The sequence below is a fragment of the Aquarana catesbeiana genome, linkage group LG03 (genome assembly GCF_042186555.1).
Source record: "Aquarana catesbeiana isolate 2022-GZ linkage group LG03, ASM4218655v1, whole genome shotgun sequence".
Classification (NCBI taxonomy): Eukaryota; Metazoa; Chordata; class Amphibia; order Anura; family Ranidae; genus Aquarana; species Aquarana catesbeiana.
Genome location: NC_133326.1, coordinates 439,637,719 through 439,660,698, shown reverse-complemented (window position 1 = coordinate 439,660,698; position 22,980 = coordinate 439,637,719).

Here is a 22,980-nt window from a genome sequence, read left to right as displayed (position 1 = left end):
TTTTATGTCCACAGATAAGTCAAACAAAAGCAATGTCTTGTATTTTACAAGAATGCCTTATATTTTCATTGCTATAGAACCCATGATTCATATTGCTTTCAAGAAGTTTCAAAGCATGCAAATCTTTGATGATTCTTAGTTACAATTGCTTTTTGCTTAAAGCTAATTGCCAGCTTGGTCTATTTATTATTTTTTTCAAAATTTTCCTTAAATGGAAAGTAAAAAATACACAGAGATCTGTTATTCCCAAACACTCTCCTTTTTTTGTCAAAAATCAAAACTGCTAAACTCAGCTGTGGGTTACACCTCTGATTAGCATGTTCACTAAAAGGATGCCCTATTGTTATGCAGAGATTGTTCCTGCTACCACCTGTGGATTTGTGTGGCACTGCCCTATTTTCATTTGGCCCACTGGAATGTGCTCCTCCCTCTGCATAACAAAAAAAAAACCTTACTGATTACTGATTGGATAATGGTGTATACCACCTGGTTTATAAAGAGTTGGGAGATAGAGATAAGTGGATGCTTAAACAGAACCTGAAGATAAATACATGAGAACAATGGCTGTTTGCTTCTTGGAGGTAAGCTGCTTCATATTTTCTAATCCAATTCTTGTTCTTCTGCCAAAAGAAAATGATTGATATTTTTGTCCCATCTTACATGACCCAAAACAAAGCTCTCTCTTGTATTTCACTGCTGGTGAGTGTTTATTGTTTTGGGCAATGTGGGAACTGTGTTAAATCTTCCAGATGAAACTAGGAGCATCAGAGTGGCCGGTATTTTACTTTTAATGCTTTCAACTCAGTCAAACCTCAGTACTTTATTTTGTTTTAGTAAATGTAAGTGCTTCCTAGTTTGACCAAGGTGAGTAGCAGATTATCTACAACCAGAGCCACAATGAGTTTCACTAACAACCATTTCAGAAAAATCAGTACGTAAAACTCCAAATTGAGCACTTTTCTGTGACTACATATTGGAACAGTGCTCTTGTGTTTGGGGTATTGTGTAACCAGATTCACTTTAACAGAATGGTCCAAAAACGACATGATGGAAACTCAATTTCTTTGAAACATTTCTTAATACACATAGACATTGAGATGAAAATAATCTTTGTTCTTGGTCTGACAATTTTGAGCTGTGTTTAGGGTTAGATACTAATAGGATTTCCAAGAGTAATTTGTGGTAGAGTTGATTGAACAAAAGGAACTTTGCTTTTACATAGGTGATTTTTATGTCCACAGATTAGTCAAACAAAAACAATGTCTTGTATTTTACAAGAATGCCTTATATTTTCATTGCTATAGAACCCATGATTCATATTGCTTTCAAGAAGTTTCAAAGCATGCAAATCTTTGATGATTCTTAGTTACAATTGCTTTTTGCTTAAAGCTAATTGCCAGCTTGGTCTATTTATTATTTTTTTCAAAATTTTCCTTAAATGGAAAGTAAAAAATACACAGAGATCTGTTATTCCCAAACACTCTCCTTCTTTTGTCAAAAATCAAAACTGCTAAACTCAGCTGTGGGTTACACCTCTGCTTATCATGTTCACTAAAAGGATGCCCTATTGTTATGCAGAGATTGTTCCTGCTACCACCTGTGGATTTGTGTGGCACTGCCCTATTTTCATTTGGCCCACTGGAATGTGCTCCTCCCTCTGCATAACAAAAAAAAAACCTTACTGATTACTGATTGGATAATGGTGTATACCACCTGGTTTATAAAGAGTTGGGAGATAGAGATAAGTGGATGCTTAAACAGAACCTGAAGATAAATACATGAGAACAATGGCTGTTTGCTTCTTGGAGGTAAGCTGCTTCATATTTTCTAATCCAATTCTTGTTCTTCTGCCAAAAGAAAATGATTGATATTTTTGTCCCATCTTACATGACCCAAAACAAAGCTCTCTCTTGTATTTCACTGCTGGTGAGTGTTTATTGTTTTGGGCAATGTGGGAACTGTGTTAAATCTTCCAGATGAAACTAGGAGCATCAGAGTGGCCGGTACTCTACTTTTAATGCTTTCAACTCAGTCAAACCTCAGTACTTTATTTTGTTTTAGTACATGTAAGTGCTTCCTAGTTTGACCAAGGTGAGAAGCAGATTATCTACAACCAGAGCCACAATGAGTTTCACTAACAACCATTTCAGAAAAATCAGTACGTAAAACTCCAAATGGAGCACTTTTCTGTGACTACATATTGGAACAGTGCTCTTGTGTTTGGGGTATTGTGTAACCAGATTCACTTTAACAGAATGGTCCAAAAACGACTTGATGGAAACTCAATTTCTTTGAAACATTTCTTAATACACATAGACATTGAGATGAAAATAATCTTTGTTCTTGGTCTGACAATTTTGAGCTGTGTTTAGGGTTAGATAGTAATAGGATTTCCAAGAGTAATTTGTGGTAGAGTTGATTGAACAAAAGGAACTTTGCTTTTACATAGGTGATTTTTATGTCCACAGATAAGTCAAACAAAAGCAATGTCTTGTATTTTACAAGAATGCCTTATATTTTCATTGCTATAGAACCCATGATTCATATTGCTTTCAAGAAGTTTCAAAGCATGCAAATCTTTGATGATTCTAAGTTACAATTGCTTTTTGCTTAAAGCTAATTGCCAGCTTGGTCTATTTATTATTTTTTTCAAAATTTTCCTTAAATGGAAAGTAAAAAATACACAGAGATCTGTTATTCCCAAACACTCTCCTTTTTTTGTCAAAAATCAAAACTGCTAAACTCAGCTGTTGGTTACACCTCTGATTAGCATGTTCACTAAAAGGATGCCCTATTGTTATGCAGAGATTGTTCCTGCTACCACCTGGGGATTTGTGTGGCACTGCCCTATTTTCATTTGGCCCACTGGAATGTGCTCCTCCCTCTGCATAACAAAAAAAAACCTTACTGATTACTGATTGGATAATGGTGTATACCACCTGGTTTATAAAGAGTTGGGAGATAGAGATAAGTGGATGCTTAAACAGAACCTGAAGATAAATACATGAGAACAATGGCTGTTTGCTTCTTGGAGGTAAGCTGCTTCATATTTTCTAATCCAATTCTTGTTCTTCTGCCAAAAGAAAATGATTGATATTTTTGTCCCATCTTACATGACCCAAAACAAAGCTCTCTCTTGTATTTCACTGCTGGTGAGTGTTTATTGTTTTGGGCAATGTGGGAACGGTGTTAAATCTTCCAGATGAAACTAGGAGCATCAGAGTGGCCGGTACTCTACTTTTAATGCTTTCAACTCAGTCAAACCTCAGTACTTTATTTTGTTTTAGTACATGTAAGTGCTTCCTAGTTTGACCAAGGTGAGAAGCAGATTATCTACAACCAGAGCCACAATGAGTTTCACTAACAACCATTTCAGAAAAATCAGTGCGTAAAACTCCTAATGGAGCACTTTTCTGTGACTACATATTGGAACAGTGCTCTTGTGTTTGGGGTATTGTGTAACCAGATTCACTTTAACAGAATGGTCCAAAAACGACTTGATGGAAACTCAATTTCTTTGAAACATTTCTTAATACACATAGACATTGAGATGAAAATAATCTTTGTTCTTGGTCTGACAATTTTGACCCGTGTTTAGGGTTAGATAGTAATAGGATTTCCAAGAGTAATTTGTGGTAGAGTTGATTGAACAAAAGGAACTTTGCTTTTACATAGGTGATTTTTATGTCCACATATAAGTCAAACAAAAGCAATGTCTTGTATTTTACAAGAATGCCTTATATTTTCATTGCTATAGAACCCATGATTCATATTGCTTTCAAGAAGTTTCAAAGCATGCAAATCTTTGATGATTCTTAGTTACAATTGCTTTTTGCTTAAAGCTAATTGCCAGCTTGGTCTATTTATTATTTTTTTCAAAATTTTCCTTAAATGGAAAGTAAAAAATACACAGAGATCTGTTATTCCCAAACACTCTCCTTTTTTTGTCAAATCAAAACTGCTAAACTCAGCTGTGGGTTACACCTCTGATTAGCATGTTCACTAAAAGGATGCCCTATTGTTATGCAGAGATTGTTCCTGCTACCACCTGTGGATTTGTGTGGCACTGCCCTATTTTCATTTGGCCCACTGGAATGTGCTCCTCCCTCTGCATAACAAAAAAAAAAACCTTACTGATTACTGATTGGATAATGGTGTATACCACCTGGTTTATAAAGAGTTGGGAGATAGAGATAAGTGGATGCTTAAACAGAACCTGAAGATAAATACATGAGAACAATGGCTGTTTGCTTCTTGGAGGTAAGCTGCTTCATATTTTCTAATCCAATTCTTGTTCTTCTGCCAAAAGAAAATGATTGATATTTTTGTCCCATCTTACATGACCCAAAACAAAGCTCTCTCTTGTATTTCACTGCTGGTGAGTGTTTATTGTTTTGGGCAATGTGGGAACTGTGTTAAATCTTCCAGATGAAACTAGGAGCATCAGAGTGGCCGGTATTTTACTTTTAATGCTTTCAACTCAGTCAAACCTCAGTACTTTATTTTGTTTTAGTACATGTAAGTGCTTCCTAGTTTGACCAAGGTGAGTAGCAGATTATCTACAACCAGAGCCACAATGAGTTTCACTAACAACCATTTCAGAAAAATCAGTACGTAAAACTCCAAATGGAGCACTTTTCTGTGACTACATATTGGAACAGTGCTCTTGTGTTTGGGGTATTGTGTAACCAGATTCACTTTAACAGAATGGTCCAAAAACGACTTGATGGAAACTCAATTTCTTTGAAACATTTCTTAATACACATAGACATTGAGATGAAAATAATCTTTGTTCTTGGTCTGACAATTTTGAGCTGTGTTTAGGGTTAGATAGTAATAGGATTTCCAAGAGTAATTTGTGGTAGAGTTGATTGAACAAAAGGAACTTTGCTTTTACATAGGTGATTTTTATGTCCACAGATTAGTCAAACAAAAACAATGTCTTGTATTTTACAAGAATGCCTTATATTTTCATTGCTATAGAACCCATGATTCATATTGCTTTCAAGAAGTTTCAAAGCATGCAAATCTTTGATGATTCTTAGTTACAATTGCTTTTTGCTTAAAGCTAATTGCCAGCTTGGTCTATTTATTATTTTTTTCAAAATTTTCCTTAAATGGAAAGTAAAAAATACACAGAGATCTGTTATTCCCAAACACTCTCCTTCTTTTGTCAAAAATCAAAACTGCTAAACTCAGCTGTGGGTTACACCTCTGCTTAGCATGTTCACTAAAAGGATGCCCTATTGTTATGCAGAGATTGTTCCTGCTACCACCTGTGGATTTGTGTGGCACTGCCCTATTTTCATTTGGCCCACTGGAATGTGCTCCTCCCTCTGCATAACAAAAAAAACCTTACTGATTACTGATTGGATAATGGTGTATACCACCTGGTTTATAAAGAGTTGGGAGATAGAGATAAGTGGATGCTTAAACAGAACCTGAAGATAAATACATGAGAACAATGGCTGTTTGCTTCTTGGAGGTAAGCTGCTTCATATTTTCTAATCCAATTCTTGTTCTTCTGCCAAAAGAAAATGATTGATATTTTTGTCCCATCTTACATGACCCAAAACAAAGCTCTCTCTTGTATTTCACTGCTGGTGAGTGTTTATTGTTTTGGGCAATGTGGGAACTGTGTTAAATCTTCCAGATGAAACTAGGAGCATCAGAGTGGCCGGTATTTTACTTTTAATGCTTTCAACTCAGTCAAACCTCAGTACTTTATTTTGTTTTAGTACATGTAAGTGCTTCCTAGTTTGACCAAGGTGAGTAGCAGATTATCTACAACCAGAGCCACAATGAGTTTCACTAACAACCATTTCAGAAAAATCAGTACGTAAAACTCCAAATGGAGCACTTTTCTGTGACTACATATTGGAACAGTGCTCTTGTGTTTGGGGTATTGTGTAACCAGATTCACTTTAACAGAATGGTCCAAAAACGACTTGATGGAAACTCAATTTCTTTGAAACATTTCTTAATACACATAGACATTGAGATGAAAATAATCTTTGTTCTTGGTCTGACAATTTTGAGCTGTGTTTAGGGTTAGATAGTAATAGGATTTCCAAGAGTAATTTGTGGTAGAGTTGATTGAACAAAAGGAACTTTGCTTTTACATAGGTGATTTTTATGTCCACAGATTAGTCAAACAAAAACAATGTCTTGTATTTTACAAGAATGCCTTATATTTTCATTGCTATAGAACCCATGATTCATATTGCTTTCAAGAAGTTTCAAAGCATGCAAATCTTTGATGATTCTTAGTTACAATTGCTTTTTGCTTAAAGCTAATTGCCAGCTTGGTCTATTTATTATTTTTTTCAAAATTTTCCTTAAATGGAAAGTAAAAAATACACAGAGATCTGTTATTCCCAAACACTCTCCTTCTTTTGTCAAAAATCAAAACTGCTAAACTCAGCTGTGGGTTACACCTCTGCTTATCATGTTCACTAAAAGGATGCCCTATTGTTATGCAGAGATTGTTCCTGCTACCACCTGTGGATTTGTGTGGCACTGCCCTATTTTCATTTGGCCCACTGGAATGTGCTCCTCCCTCTGCATAACAAAAAAAAACCTTAATGATTACTGATTGGATAATGGTGTATATCACCTGGTTTATAAAGAGTTGGGAGATAGAGATAAGTGGATGCTTAAACAGAACCTGAAGATAAATACATGAGAACAATGGCTGTTTGCTTCTTGGAGGTAAGCTGCTTCATATTTTCTAATCCAATTCTTGTTCTGCCAAAAGAAAATGATTGATATTTTTGTCCCATCTTACATGACCCAAAACAAAGCTCTCTCTTGTATTTCACTGCTGGTGAGTGTTTATTGTTTTGGGCAATGTGGGAACTGTGTTAAATCTTCCAGATGAAACTAGGAGCATCAGAGTGGCCGGTACTCTACTTTTAATGCTTTCAACTCAGTCAAACCTCAGTACTTTATTTTGTTTTAGTACATGTAAGTGCTTCCTAGTTTGACCAAGGTGAGAAGCAGATTATCTACAACCAGAGCCACAATGAGTTTCACTAACAACCATTTCAGAAAAATCAGTGCGTAAAACTCCAAATGGAGCACTTTTCTGTGACTACATATTGGAACAGTGCTCCTGTGTTTGGGGTATTGTGTAACCAGATTCACTTTAACAGAATGGTCCAAAAACGACTTGATGGAAACTCAATTTCTTTGAAACATTTCTTAATACACATAGACATTGAGATGAAAAAAAATCTTTGTTCTTGGTCTGACAATTTTGAGCTGTGTTTAGGGTTAGATAGTAATAGGATTTCCAAGAGTAATTTGTGGTAGAGTTGATTGAACAAAAGGAACTTTGCTTTTACATAGGTGATTTTTATGTCCACAGATAAGTCAAACAAAAGCAATGTCTTGTATTTTACAAGAATGCCTTATATTTTCATTGCTATAGAACCCATGATTCATATTGCTTTCAAGAAGTTTCAAAGCATGCAAATCTTTGATGATTCTTAGTTACAATTGCTTTTTGCTTAAAGCTAATTGCCAGCTTGGTCTATTTATTATTTTTTTCAAAATTTTCCTTAAATGGAAAGTAAAAAATACACAGAGATCTGTTATTCCCAAACACTCTCCTTCTTTTGTCAAAAATCAAAACTGCTAAACTCAGCTGTGGGTTACACCTCTGCTTAGCATGTTCACTAAAAGGATGCCCTATTGTTATGCAGAGATTGTTCCTGCTACCACCTGGGGATTTGTGTGGCACTGCCCTATTTTCATTTGGCCCACTGGAATGTGCTCCTCCCTCTGCATAACAAAAAAAACCTTACTGATTACTGATTGGATAATGGTGTATACCACCTGGTTTATAAAGAGTTGGGAGATAGAGATAAGTGGATGCTTAAACAGAACCTGAAGATAAATACAGGAGAACAATGGCTGTTTGCTTCTTGGAGGTAAGCTGCTTCATATTTTCTAATCCAATTCTTGTTCTGCCAAAAGAAAATGATTGATATTTTTGTCCCATCTTACATGACCCAAAACAAAGCTCTCTCTTGTATTTCACTGCTGGTGAGTGTTTATTGTTTTGGGCAATGTGGGAACTGTGTTAAATCTTCCAGATGAAACTAGGAGCATCAGAGTGGCCGGTACTCTACTTTTAATGCTTTCAACTCAGTCAAACCTCAGTACTTTATTTTGTTTTAGTACATGTAAGTGCTTCCTAGTTTGACCAAGGTGAGAAGCAGATTATCTACAACCAGAGCCACAATGAGTTTCACTAACAACCATTTCAGAAAAATCAGTGCGTAAAACTCCAAATGGAGCACTTTTCTGTGACTGCATATTGGAAAAGTGCTCTTGTGTTTGGGGTATTGTGTATCCAGATTCACTTTAACAGAATGGTCCAAAAACGACTTGATGGAAACTCAATTTCTTTGAAACATTTCTTAATACACATAGACATTGAGATGAAAATAATCTTTGTTCTTGGTCTGACAATTTTGAGCCATGTTTAGGGTTAGATAGTAATAGGATTTCCAAGAGTAATTTGTGGTAGAGTTGATTGAACAAAAGGAACTTTGCTTTTACATAGGTGATTTTTATGTCCACAGATAAGTCAAACAAAAGCAATGTCTTGTATTTTACAAGAATGCCTTATATTTACATTGCTATAGAACCCAAGATTCATATTGCTTTCAAGAAGTTTCAAAGCATGCAAATCTTTGATGATTCTTAGTTACAATTGCTTTTTGCTTAAAGCTAATTGCCAGCTTGGTCTATTTATTATTTTTTTCAAAATTTTCCTTAAATGGAAAGTAAAAAATACACAGAGATCTGTTATTCCCAAACACTCTCCTTTTTTTGTCAAAAATCAAAACTGCTAAACTCAGCTGTGGGTTACACCTCTGATTAGCATGTTCACTAAAAGGATGCCCTATTGTTATGCAGAGATTGTTCCTGCTACCACCTGTGGATTTGTGTGGCACTGCCCTATTTTCATTTGGCCCACTGGAATGTGCTCCTCCCTCTGCATAACAAAAAAAAAAACCTTACTGATTACTGATTGGATAATGGTGTATACCACCTGGTTTATAAAGAGTTGGGAGATAGAGATAAGTGGATGCTTAAACAGAACCTGAAGATAAATACATGAGAACAATGGCTGTTTGCTTCTTGGAGGTAAGCTGCTTCATATTTTCTAATCCAATTCTTGTTCTTCTGCCAAAAGAAAATGATTGATATTTTTGTCCCATCTTACATGACCCAAAACAAAGCTCTCTCTTGTATTTCACTGCTGGTGAGTGTTTATTGTTTTGGGCAATGTGGGAACTGTGTTAAATCTTCCAGATGAAACTAGGAGCATCAGAGTGGCCGGTATTTTACTTTTAATGCTTTCAACTCAGTCAAACCTCAGTACTTTATTTTGTTTTAGTAAATGTAAGTGCTTCCTAGTTTGACCAAGGTGAGTAGCAGATTATCTACAACCAGAGCCACAATGAGTTTCACTAACAACCATTTCAGAAAAATCAGTACGTAAAACTCCAAATGGAGCACTTTTCTGTGACTACATATTGGAACAGTGCTCTTGTGTTTGGGGTATTGTGTAACCAGATTCACTTTAACAGAATGGTCCAAAAACGACATGATGGAAACTCAATTTCTTTGAAACATTTCTTAATACACATAGACATTGAGATGAAAATAATCTTTGTTCTTGGTCTGACAATTTTGAGCTGTGTTTAGGGTTAGATACTAATAGGATTTCCAAGAGTAATTTGTGGTAGAGTTGATTGAACAAAAGGAACTTTGCTTTTACATAGGTGATTTTTATGTCCACAGATTAGTCAAACAAAAACAATGTCTTGTATTTTACAAGAATGCCTTATATTTTCATTGCTATAGAACCCATGATTCATATTGCTTTCAAGAAGTTTCAAAGCATGCAAATCTTTGATGATTCTTAGTTACAATTGCTTTTTGCTTAAAGCTAATTGCCAGCTTGGTCTATTTATTATTTTTTTCAAAATTTTCCTTAAATGGAAAGTAAAAAATACACAGAGATCTGTTATTCCCAAACACTCTCCTTCTTTTGTCAAAAATCAAAACTGCTAAACTCAGCTGTGGGTTACACCTCTGCTTATCATGTTCACTAAAAGGATGCCCTATTGTTATGCAGAGATTGTTCCTGCTACCACCTGTGGATTTGTGTGGCACTGCCCTATTTTCTTTTGGCCCACTGGAATGTGCTCCTCCCTCTGCATAACAAAAAAAAAACCTTACTGATTACTGATTGGATAATGGTGTATACCACCTGGTTTATAAAGAGTTGTGAGATAGAGATAAGTGGATGCTTAAACAGAACCTGAAGATAAATACATGAGAACAATGGCTGTTTGCTTCTTGGAGGTAAGCTGCTTCATATTTTCTAATCCAATTCTTGTTCTTCTGCCAAAAGAAAATGATTGATATTTTTGTCCCATCTTACATGACCCAAAACAAAGCTCTCTCTTGTATTTCACTGCTGGTGAGTGTTTATTGTTTTGGGCAATGTGGGAACTGTGTTAAATCTTCCAGATGAAACTAGGAGCATCAGAGTGGCCGGTACTCTACTTTTAATGCTTTCAACTCAGTCAAACCTCAGTACTTTATTTTGTTTTAGTACATGTAAGTGCTTCCTAGTTTGACCAAGGTGAGAAGCAGATTATCTACAACCAGAGCCACAATGAGTTTCACTAACAACCATTTCAGAAAAATCAGTACGTAAAACTCCAAATGGAGCACTTTTCTGTGACTACATATTGGAACAGTGCTCTTGTGTTTGGGGTATTGTGTAACCAGATTCACTTTAACAGAATGGTCCAAAAACGACTTGATGGAAACTCAATTTCTTTGAAACATTTCTTAATACACATAGACATTGAGATGAAAATAATCTTTGTTCTTGGTCTGACAATTTTGAGCTGTGTTTAGGGTTAGATAGTAATAGGATTTCCAAGAGTAATTTGTGGTAGAGTTGATTGAACAAAAGGAACTTTGCTTTTACATAGGTGATTTTTATGTCCACAGATAAGTCAAACAAAAGCAATGTCTTGTATTTTACAAGAATGCCTTATATTTTCATTGCTATAGAACCCATGATTCATATTGCTTTCAAGAAGTTTCAAAGCATGCAAATCTTTGATGATTCTTAGTTACAATTGCTTTTTGCTTAAAGCTAATTGCCAGCTTGGTCTATTTATTATTTTTTTCAAAATTTTCCTTGAATGGAAAGTAAAAAATACACAGAGATCTGTTATTCCCAAACACTCTCCTTTTTTTGTCAAAAATCAAAACTGCTAAACTCAGCTGTTGGTTACACCTCTGATTAGCATGTTCACTAAAAGGATGCCCTATTGTTATGCAGAGATTGTTCCTGCTACCACCTGGGGATTTGTGTGGCACTGCCCTATTTTCATTTGGCCCACTGGAATGTGCTCCTCCCTCTGCATAACAAAAAAAAACCTTACTGATTACTGATTGGATAATGGTGTATACCACCTGGTTTATAAAGAGTTGGGAGATAGAGATAAGTGGATGCTTAAACAGAACCTGAAGATAAATACATGAGAACAATGGCTGTTTGCTTCTTGGAGGTAAGCTGCTTCATATTTTCTAATCCAATTCTTGTTCTTCTGCCAAAAGAAAATGATTGATATTTTTGTCCCATCTTACATGACCCAAAACAAAGCTCTCTCTTGTATTTCACTGCTGGTGAGTGTTTATTGTTTTGGGCAATGTGGGAACGGTGTTAAATCTTCCAGATGAAACTAGGAGCATCAGAGTGGCCGGTACTCTACTTTTAATGCTTTCAACTCAGTCAAACCTCAGTACTTTATTTTGTTTTAGTACATGTAAGTGCTTCCTAGTTTGACCAAGGTGAGAAGCAGATTATCTACAACCAGAGCCACAATGAGTTTCACTAACAACCATTTCAGAAAAATCAGTGCGTAAAACTCCTAATGGAGCACTTTTCTGTGACTACATATTGGAACAGTGCTCTTGTGTTTGGGGTATTGTGTAACCAGATTCACTTTAACAGAATGGTCCAAAAACGACTTGATGGAAACTCAATTTCTTTGAAACATTTCTTAATACACATAGACATTGAGATGAAAATAATCTTTGTTCTTGGTCTGACAATTTTGACCCGTGTTTAGGGTTAGATAGTAATAGGATTTCCAAGAGTAATTTGTGGTAGAGTTGATTGAACAAAAGGAACTTTGCTTTTACATAGGTGATTTTTATGTCCACATATAAGTCAAACAAAAGCAATGTCTTGTATTTTACAAGAATGCCTTATATTTTCATTGCTATAGAACCCATGATTCATATTGCTTTCAAGAAGTTTCAAAGCATGCAAATCTTTGATGATTCTTAGTTACAATTGCTTTTTGCTTAAAGCTAATTGCCAGCTTGGTCTATTTATTATTTTTTTCAAAATTTTCCTTAAATGGAAAGTAAAAAATACACAGAGATCTGTTATTCCCAAACACTCTCCTTTTTTTGTCAAATCAAAACTGCTAAACTCAGCTGTGGGTTACACCTCTGATTAGCATGTTCACTAAAAGGATGCCCTATTGTTATGCAGAGATTGTTCCTGCTACCACCTGTGGATTTGTGTGGCACTGCCCTATTTTCATTTGGCCCACTGGAATGTGCTCCTCCCTCTGCATAACAAAAAAAAAACCTTACTGATTACTGATTGGATAATGGTGTATACCACCTGGTTTATAAAGAGTTGGGAGATAGAGATAAGTGGATGCTTAAACAGAACCTGAAGATAAATACATGAGAACAATGGCTGTTTGCTTCTTGGAGGTTAGCTGCTTCATATTTTCTAATCCAATTCTTGTTCTTCTGCCAAAAGAAAATGATTGATATTTTTGTCCCATCTTACATGACCCAAAGCAAAGCTCTCTCTTGTATTTCACTGCTGGTGAGTGTTTATTGTTTTGGGCAATGTGGGAACTGTGTTAAATCTTCCAGATGAAACTAGGAGCATCAGAGTGGCCGGTATTTTACTTTTAATGCTTTCAACTCAGTCAAACCTCAGTACTTTATTTTGTTTTAGTACATGTAAGTGCTTCCTAGTTTGACCAAGGTGAGTAGCAGATTATCTACAACCAGAGCCACAATGAGTTTCACTAACGACCATTTCAGAAAAATCAGTACGTAAAACTCCAAATGGAGCACTTTTCTGTGACTACATATTGGAACAGTGCTCTTGTGTTTGGGGTATTGTGTAACCAGATTCACTTTAACAGAATGGTCCAAAAACGACTTGATGGAAACTCAATTTCTTTGAAACATTTCTTAATACACATAGACATTGAGATGAAAATAATCTTTGTTCTTGGTCTGACAATTTTGAGCTGTGTTTAGGGTTAGATAGTAATAGGATTTCCAAGAGTAATTTGTGGTAGAGTTGATTGAACAAAAGGAACTTTGCTTTTACATAGGTGATTTTTATGTCCACAGATTAGTCAAACAAAAACAATGTCTTGTATTTTACAAGAATGCCTTATATTTTCATTGCTATAGAACCCATGATTCATATTGCTTTCAAGAAGTTTCAAAGCATGCAAATCTTTGATGATTCTTAGTTACAATTGCTTTTTGCTTAAAGCTAATTGCCAGCTTGGTCTATTTATTATTTTTTTCAAAATTTTCCTTAAATGGAAAGTAAAAAATACACAGAGATCTGTTATTCCCAAACACTCTCCTTCTTTTGTCAAAAATCAAAACTGCTAAACTCAGCTGTGGGTTACACCTCTGCTTAGCATGTTCACTAAAATGATGCCCTATTGTTATGCAGAGATTGTTCCTGCTACCACCTGTGGATTTGTGTGGCACTGCCCTATTTTCATTTGGCCCACTGGAATGTGCTCCTACCTCTGCATAACAAAAAAAAACCTTACTGATTACTGATTGGATAATGGTGTATATCACCTGGTTTATAAAGAGTTGGGAGATAGAGATAAGTGGATGCTTAAACAGAACCTGAAGATAAATACATGAGAACAATGGCTGTTTGCTTCTTGGAGGTAAGCTGCTTCATATTTTCTAATCCAATTCTTGTTCTGCCAAAAGAAAATGATTGATATTTTTGTCCCATCTTACATGACCCAAAACAAAGCTCTCTCTTGTATTTCACTGCTGGTGAGTGTTTATTGTTTTGGGCAATGTGGGAACTGTGTTAAATCTTCCAGATGAAACTAGGAGCATCAGAGTGGCCGGTACTCTACTTTTAATGCTTTCAACTCAGTCAAACCTCAGTACTTTATTTTGTTTTAGTACATGTAAGTGCTTCCTAGTTTGACCAAGGTGAGAAGCAGATTATCTACAACCAGAGCCACAATGAGTTTCACTAACAACAATTTCAGAAAAATCAGTACGTAAAACTCCAAATAGAGCACTTTTCTGTGACTACATATTGGAACAGTGCTCTTGTGTTTGGGGTATTGTGTAACCAGATTCACTTTAACAGAATGGTCCAAAAACGACTTGATGGAAACTCAATTTCTTTGAAACATTTCTTAATACACATAGACATTGAGATGAAAATAATCTTTGTTCTTGGTCTGACAATTTTGAGCTGTGTTTAGGGTTAGATAGTAATAGGATTTCCAAGAGTAATTTGTGGTAGAGTTGATTGAACAAAAGGAACTTTGCTTTTACATAGGTGATTTTTATGTCCACAGATAAGTCAAACAAAAGCAATGTCTTGTATTTTACAAGAATGCCTTATATTTTCATTGCTATAGAACCCATGATTCATATTGCTTTCAAGAAGTTTCAAAGCATGCAAATCTTTGATGATTCTTAGTTACAATTGCTTTTTGCTTAAAGCTAATTGCCAGCTTGGTCTATTTATTATTTTTTTCAAAATTTTCCTTAAATGGAAAGTAAAAAATACACAGAGATCTGTTATTCCCAAACACTCTCCTTTTTTTGTCAAAAATCAAAACTGCTAAACTCAGCTGTTGGTTACACCTCTGATTAGCATGTTCACTAAAAGGATGCCCTATTGTTATGCAGAGATTGTTCCTGCTACCACCTGGGGATTTGTGTGGCACTGCCCTATTTTCATTTGGCCCACTGGAATGTGCTCCTCCCTCTGCATAACAAAAAAAACCTTACTGATTACTGATTGGATAATGGTGTATACCACCTGGTTTATAAAGAGTTGGGAGATAGAGATAAGTGGATGCTTAAACAGAACCTGAAGATAAATACATGAGAACAAAGGCTGTTTGCTTCTTGGAGGTAAGCTGCTTCATATTTTCTAATCCAATTCTTGTTCTTCTGCCAAAAGAAAATGATTGATATTTTTGTCCCATCTTACATGACCCAAAACAAAGCTCTCTCTTGTATTTCACTGCTGGTGAGTGTTTATTGTTTTGGGCAATGTGGGAACTGTGTTAAATCTTCCAGATGAAACTAGGAGCATCAGAGTGGCCGGTACTCTACTTTTAATGCTTTCAACTCAGTCAAACCTCAGTACTTTATTTTGTTTTAGTACATGTAAGTGCTTCCTAGTTTGACCAAGGTGAGAAGCAGATTATCTACAACCAGAGCCACAATGAGTTTCACTAACAACCATTTCAGAAAAATCAGTGTGTAAAACTCCAAATGGAGCACTTTTCTGTGACTACATATTGGAACAGTGCTCTTGTGTTTGGGGTATTGTGTAACCAGATTCACTTTAACAGAATGGTCCAAAAACGACTTGATGGAAACTCAATTTCTTTGAAACATTTCTTAATACACATAGACATTGAGATGAAAATAATCTTTGTTCTTGGTCTGACAATTTTGAGCCGTGTTTAGGGTTAGATAGTAATAGGATTTCCAAGAGTAATTTGTGGTAGAGTTGATTGAACAAAAGGAACTTTGCTTTTACATAGGTGATTTTTATGTCCACAGATAAGTCAAACAAAAGCAATGTCTTGTATTTTACAAGAATGCCTTATATTTTCATTGCTATAGAACCCATGATTCATATTGCTTTCAAGAAGTTTCAAAGCATGCAAATCTTTGATGATTCTTAGTTACAATTGCTTTTTGCTTAAAGATAATTGCCAGCTTGGTCTATTTATTATTTTTTTCAAAAATTTCCTTAAATGGAAAGTAAAAAATACACAGAGATCTGTTATTCCCAAACACTCTCCTTTTTTTGTCAAAAATCAAGACTGCTAAACTCAGCTGTTGGTTACACCTCTGATTAGCATGTTCTCTAAAAGGATGCCCTATTGTTATGCAGAGATTGTTCCTGCTACCACCTGGGGATTTGTGTGGCACTGCCCTATTTTCATTTGGCCCACTGGAATGTGCTCCTCCCTCTGCATAACAAAAAAAACCTTACTGATTACTGATTGGATAATGGTGTATACCACCTGGTTTATAAAGAGTTGGGAGATAGAGATAAGTGGATGCTTAAACAGAACCTGAAGATAAATACATGAGAACAATGGCTGTTTGCTTCTTGGATGTAAGCTGCTTCATATTTTCTAATCCAATTCTTGTTCTGCCAAAAGAAAATGATTGATATTTTTGTCCCATCTTACATGACCCAAAGCAAAGCTCTCTCTTGTATTTCACTGCTGGTGAGTGTTTATTGTTTTGGGCAATGTGGGAACTGTGTTAAATCTTCCAGATGAAACTAGGAGCATCAGAGTGGCCGGTATTTTACTTTTAATGCTTTCAACTCAGTCAAACCTCAGTACTTTATTTTGTTTTAGTACATGTAAGTGCTTCCTAGTTTGACCAAGGTGAGTAGCAGATTATCTACAACCAGAGCCACAATGAGTTTCACTAACGACCATTTCAGAAAAATCAGTACGTAAAACTCCAAATGGAGCACTTTTCTGTGACTACATATTGGAACAGTGCTCTTGTGTTTGGGGTATTGTGTAACCAGATTCACTTTAACAGAATGGTCCAAAAACGACTTGATGGAAACTCAATTTCTTTGAAACATTTCTTAATACACATAGACATTGAGATGAAAATAATCTTTGTTCTTGGTCTGACAATTTTGAGCTGTGTTTAGGGTTAGATAGTAATAGGATTTCCAAGAGTAATTTGTGGTAGAGTTGATTGAACAAAAGGAACTTTGCTTTTACATAGGTGATTTTTATGTCCACAGATTAGTCAAACAAAAACAATGTCTTGTATTTTACAAGAATGCCTTATATTTTCATTGCTATAGAACCCATGATTCATATTGCTTTCAAGAAGTTTCAAAGCATGCAAATCTTTGATGATTCTTAGTTACAATTGCTTTTTGCTTAAAGCTAATTGCCAGCTTGGTCTATTTATTATTTTTTTCAAAATTTTCCTTAAATGGAAAGTAAAAAATACACAGAGATCTGTTATTCCCAAACACTCTCCTTCTTTTGTCAAAAATCAAAACTGCTAAACTCAGCTGTGGGTTACACCTCTGCTTAGCATGTTCACTAAAATGATGCCCTATTGTTATGCAGAGATTGTTCCTGCTACCACCTGTGGATTTGTGTGGCACTGCCCTATTTTCATTTGGCCCACTGGAATGTGCTCCTACCTCTGCATAACAAAAAAAAACCTTACTGATTACTGATTGGATAATGGTGTATATCACCTGGTTTATAAAGAGTTGGGAGATAGAGATAAGTGGATGCTTAAACAGAACCTGAAGATAAATACATGAGAACAATGGCTGTTTGCTTCTTGGAGGTAAGCTGCTTCATATTTTCTAATCCAATTCTTGTTCTGCCAAAAGAAAATGATTGATATTTTTGTCCCATCTTACATGACCCAAAACAAAGCTCTCTCTTGTATTTCACTGCTGGTGAGTGTTTATTGTTTTGGGCAATGTGGGAACTGTGTTAAATCTTCCAGATGAAACTAGGAGCATCAGAGTGGCCGGTACTCTACTTTTAATGCTTTCAACTCAGTCAAACCTCAGTACTTTATTTTGTTTTAGTACATGTAAGTGCTTCCTAGTTTGACCAAGGTGAGAAGCAGATTATCTACAACCAGAGCCACAATGAGTTTCACTAACAACAATTTCAGAAAAATCAGTACGTAAAACTCCAAATAGAGCACTTTTCTGTGACTACATATTGGAACAGTGCTCTTGTGTTTGGGGTATTGTGTAACCAGATTCACTTTAACAGAATGGTCCAAAAACGACTTGATGGAAACTCAATTTCTTTGAAACATTTCTTAATACACATAGACATTGAGATGAAAATAATCTTTGTTCTTGGTCTGACAATTTTGAGCTGTGTTTAGGGTTAGATAGTAATAGGATTTCCAAGAGTAATTTGTGGTAGAGTTGATTGAACAAAAGGAACTTTGCTTTTACATAGGTGATTTTTATGTCCACAGATAAGTCAAACAAAAGCAATGTCTTGTATTTTACAAGAATGCCTTATATTTTCATTGCTATAGAACCCATGATTCATATTGCTTTCAAGAAGTTTCAAAGCATGCAAATCTTTGATGATTCTTAGTTACAATTGCTTTTTGCTTAAAGCTAATTGCCAGCTTGGTCTATTTATTATTTTTTTCAAAATTTTCCTTAAATGGAAAGTAAAAAATACACAGAGATCTGTTATTCCCAAACACTCTCCTTTTTTTGTCAAAAATCAAAACTGCTAAACTCAGCTGTTGGTTACACCTCTGATTAGCATGTTCACTAAAAGGATGCCCTATTGTTATGCAGAGATTGTTCCTGCTACCACCTGGGGATTTGTGTGGCACTGCCCTATTTTCATTTGGCCCACTGGAATGTGCTCCTCCCTCTGCATAACAAAAAAAACCTTACTGATTACTGATTGGATAATGGTGTATACCACCTGGTTTATAAAGAGTTGGGAGATAGAGATAAGTGGATGCTTAAACAGAACCTGAAGATAAATACATGAGAACAAAGGCTGTTTGCTTCTTGGAGGTAAGCTGCTTCATATTTTCTAATCCAATTCTTGTTCTTCTGCCAAAAGAAAATGATTGATATTTTTGTCCCATCTTACATGACCCAAAACAAAGCTCTCTCTTGTATTTCACTGCTGGTGAGTGTTTATTGTTTTGGGCAATGTGGGAACTGTGTTAAATCTTCCAGATGAAACTAGGAGCATCAGAGTGGCCGGTACTCTACTTTTAATGCTTTCAACTCAGTCAAACCTCAGTACTTTATTTTGTTTTAGTACATGTAAGTGCTTCCTAGTTTGACCAAGGTGAGAAGCAGATTATCTACAACCAGAGCCACAATGAGTTTCACTAACAACCATTTCAGAAAAATCAGTGTGTAAAACTCCAAATGGAGCACTTTTCTGTGACTACATATTGGAACAGTGCTCTTGTGTTTGGGGTATTGTGTAACCAGATTCACTTTAACAGAATGGTCCAAAAACGACTTGATGGAAACTCAATTTCTTTGAAACATTTCTTAATACACATAGACATTGAGATGAAAATAATCTTTGTTCTTGGTCTGACAATTTTGAGCCGTGTTTAGGGTTAGATAGTAATAGGATTTCCAAGAGTAATTTGTGGTAGAGTTGATTGAACAAAAGGAACTTTGCTTTTACATAGGTGATTTTTATGTCCACAGATAAGTCAAACAAAAGCAATGTCTTGTATTTTACAAGAATGCCTTATATTTTCATTGCTATAGAACCCATGATTCATATTGCTTTCAAGAAGTTTCAAAGCATGCAAATCTTTGATGATTCTTAGTTACAATTGCTTTTTGCTTAAAGATAATTGCCAGCTTGGTCTATTTATTATTTTTTTCAAAAATTTCCTTAAATGGAAAGTAAAAAATACACAGAGATCTGTTATTCCCAAACACTCTCCTTTTTTTGTCAAAAATCAAGACTGCTAAACTCAGCTGTTGGTTACACCTCTGATTAGCATGTTCTCTAAAAGGATGCCCTATTGTTATGCAGAGATTGTTCCTGCTACCACCTGGGGATTTGTGTGGCACTGCCCTATTTTCATTTGGCCCACTGGAATGTGCTCCTCCCTCTGCATAACAAAAAAAACCTTACTGATTACTGATTGGATAATGGTGTATACCACCTGGTTTATAAAGAGTTGGGAGATAGAGATAAGTGGATGCTTAAACAGAACCTGAAGATAAATACATGAGAACAATGGCTGTTTGCTTCTTGGATGTAAGCTGCTTCATATTTTCTAATCCAATTCTTGTTCTGCCAAAAGAAAATGATTGATATTTTTGTCCCATCTTACATGACCCAAAACAAAGCTCCCTCTTGTATTTCACTGCTGGTGAGTGTTTATTGTTTTGGGCAATGTGGGAACTGTGTTAAATCTTCCAGATGAAACTAGGAGCATCAGAGTGGCCGGTATTCTACTTTTAATGCTTTCAACTCAGTCAAACCTCAGTACTTTATTTTGTTTTAGTACACGTAAGTGCTTCCTAGTTTGACCAAGGTGAGTAGCAGATTATCTACAACCAGAGCCACAATGAGTTTCACTAACAACCATTTCAGAAAAATCAGTGCGTAAAATTCCAAATGGAGCACTTTTCTGTGACTACATATTGGAACAGTGCTCTTGTGTTTGGGGTATTGTGTAACCAGATTCACTTTAACAGAATGGTCCAAAAACGACTTGATGGAAACTCAATTTCTTTGAAACATTTCTTAATACACATAGACATTGAGATGAAAATAATCTTTGTTCTTGGTCTGACAATTTTGAGCCATGTTTAGGGTTGAATAGTAATAGGATTTCCAAGAGTAATTTGTGGTAGAGTTGATTGAACAAAAGGAACTTTGCTTTTACATAGGTGATTTTTATGTCCACAGATAAGTCAAACAAAAGCAATGTCTTGTATTTTACAAGAATGCCTTATATTTACATTGCTATAGAACCCATGATTCATATTGCTTTCAAGAAGTTTCAAAGCATGCAAATCTTTGATGATTCTTAGTTACAATTGCTTTTTGCTTAAAGCTAATTGCCAGCTTGGTCTATTTATTATTTTTTTCAAAATTTTCCTTAAATGGAAAGTAAAAAATACACAGAGATCTGTTATTCCCAAACACTCTCCTTTTTTTGTCAAAAATCAAAACTGCTAAACTCAGCTGTGGGTTACACCTCTGCTTATCATGTTCACTAAAAGGATGCCCTATTGTTATGCAGAGATTGTTCCTGCTACCACCTGTGGATTTGTGTGGCACTGCCCTATTTTCATTTGGCCCACTGGAATGTGCTCCTCCCTCTGCATAACAAAAAAAAAACCTTACTGATTACTGATTGGATAATGGTGTATACCACCTGGTTTATAAAGAGTTGGGAGATAGAGATAAGTGGATGCTTAAACAGAACCTGAAGATAAATACATGAGAACAATGGCTGTTTGCTTCTTGGAGGTAAGCTGCTTCATATTTTCTAATCCAATTCTTGTTCTTCTGCCAAAAGAAAATGATTGATATTTTTGTCCCATCTTACATGACCCAAAACAAAGCTCTCTCTTGTATTTCACTGCTGGTGAGTGTTTATTGTTTTGGGCAATGTGGGAACTGTGTTAAATCTTCCAGATGAAACTAGGAGCATCAGAGTGGCCGGTACTCTACTTTTAATGCTTTCAACTCAGTCAAACCTCAGTACTTTATTTTGTTTTAGTACATGTAAGTGCTTCCTAGTTTGACCAAGGTGAGAAGCAGATTATCTACAACCAGAGCCACAATGAGTTTCACTAACAACCATTTCAGAAAAATCAGTACGTAAAACTCCAAATGGAGCACTTTTCTGTGACTACATATTGGAACAGTGCTCTTGTGTTTGGGGTATTGTGTAACCAGATTCACTTTAACAGAATGGTCCAAAAACGACTTGATGGAAACTCAATTTCTTTGAAACATTTCTTAATACACATAGACATTGAGATGAAAATAATCTTTGTTCTTGGTCTGACAATTTTGAGCTGTGTTTAGGGTTAGATAGTAATAGGATTTCCAAGAGTAATTTGTGGTAGAGTTGATTGAACAAAAGGAACTTTGCTTTTACATAGGTGATTTTTATGTCCACAGATAAGTCAAACAAAAGCAATGTCTTGTATTTTACAAGAATGCCTTATATTTTCATTGCTATAGAACCCATGATTCATATTGCTTTCAAGAAGTTTCAAAGCATGCAAATCTTTGATGATTCTTAGTTACAATTGCTTTTTGCTTAAAGCTAATTGCCAGCTTGGTCTATTTATTATTTTTTTCAAAATTTTCCTTAAATGGAAAGTAAAAAATACACAGAGATCTGTTATTCCCAAACACTCTCCTTTTTTTGTCAAAAATCAAAACTGCTAAACTCAGCTGTTGGTTACACCTCTGATTAGCATGTTCACTAAAAGGATGCCCTATTGTTATGCAGAGATTGTTCCTGCTACCACCTGGGGATTTGTGTGGCACTGCCCTATTTTCATTTGGCCCACTGGAATGTGCTCCTCCCTCTGCATAACAAAAAAAAACCTTACTGATTACTGATTGGATAATGGTGTATACCACCTGGTTTATAAAGAGTTGGGAGATAGAGATAAGTGGATGCTTAAACAGAACCTGAAGATAAATACATGAGAACAATGGCTGTTTGCTTCTTGGAGGTAAGCTGCTTCATATTTTCTAATCCAATTCTTGTTCTTCTGCCAAAAGAAAATGATTGATATTTTTGTCCCATCTTACATGACCCAAAACAAAGCTCTCTCTTGTATTTCACTGCTGGTGAGTGTTTATTGTTTTGGGCAATGTGGGAACGGTGTTAAATCTTCCAGATGTAACTAGGAGCATCAGAGTGGCCGGTACTCTACTTTTAATGCTTTCAACTCAGTCAAACCTCAGTACTTTATTTTGTTTTAGTACATGTAAGTGCTTCCTAGTTTGACCAAGGTGAGAAGCAGATTATCTACAACCAGAGCCACAATGAGTTTCACTAACAACCATTTCAGAAAAATCA